Source organism: Aquarana catesbeiana, linkage group LG07 (genome assembly GCF_042186555.1).
Source record: "Aquarana catesbeiana isolate 2022-GZ linkage group LG07, ASM4218655v1, whole genome shotgun sequence".
NCBI lineage: Eukaryota > Metazoa > Chordata > Amphibia > Anura > Ranidae > Aquarana > Aquarana catesbeiana.
In genome coordinates, this window is record NC_133330.1 from 21,340,612 (window position 1) to 21,341,621 (window position 1,010).

Consider the following 1,010-nt stretch of genomic DNA (forward strand, 5'->3'; position numbering starts at 1 on the left):
TGTAGGTAAAAATCACCAAGCGGAGGATACAACCGTTTTGAAGTGGTTCTAAAGGCAGAAGGTTTTTTTATCTTTATGCATTAAGATAAAAAACCTGTGTGCAGCAGTACCCCCTAATACTTACCTGAGCCCCCTTCTCTCTCCAGTGATGTCCACGAGTTCCTCAGCCATCCGGGATTTTCCTCCTGATTGCCTGAGACATAGCAGTGGTGCCATTGGCTCCCACTGCTGACAAAGTAAATCAGGAGAGAGAGAGAGGGCGGGGCTGAATCAGGGCTCTGTGTCTGATTGGACACAGGGAGCTGTGACTCGGCTCAGGTGCCCCCATAGTAAACTGCTTGCTGTGGGGGCACTCGACAGGAGGGAGGGACCGAGAAGAGGAGGATCTGGGCTGCTCTGTGCAAAACTACTGCACAGAGCAGGTAAGTTTAACTATTTTTAGACTAGTTATAGACACAACTCCCATGTTCCAATCTAGCATATAACTAGAGTATCAACTGACTCCTTGCAATGGGCGTCTAGGGTGCTTCCCCATAGTGATGCCCTCCACCTTGGTTGAGCTGCAGGCCGCTGGTTTCCAGTAGTATTATTGTGCTGGTCCTAATCCAGTTGGCTTTAATTTCTGGTACATGCAAGGCCGGCCATAGGTTGCAAGAAAGGAATTTGCTTGATTTCCCCCCCCCCCCATATCATATCTCTTTAACCACTTAAGGACCGAGCCTCTTTTTGAGATTTGTTGTTTACAAGTTAAGAAAAGGTTTTTTTGCTAGAAAATTACTTAGTACCCCCAAACATTATGCATTTTTTCCCTAACACCCTAGAGAATAAAATGGTGCTTGTTGCAATACTTTCTGTCACACCATATTTGCGCAGCGGTCTTACAAGCACACTTTTTTTCGAAAAAATATACTTTTTTGAATAAAAAGAAAAAAGACAACAGTAAAGTTAGCCCAATTTTTTTTTTTTTTTTTTTTATATTGTGAAAGATATTGTTACGCCAAGTAAATTGA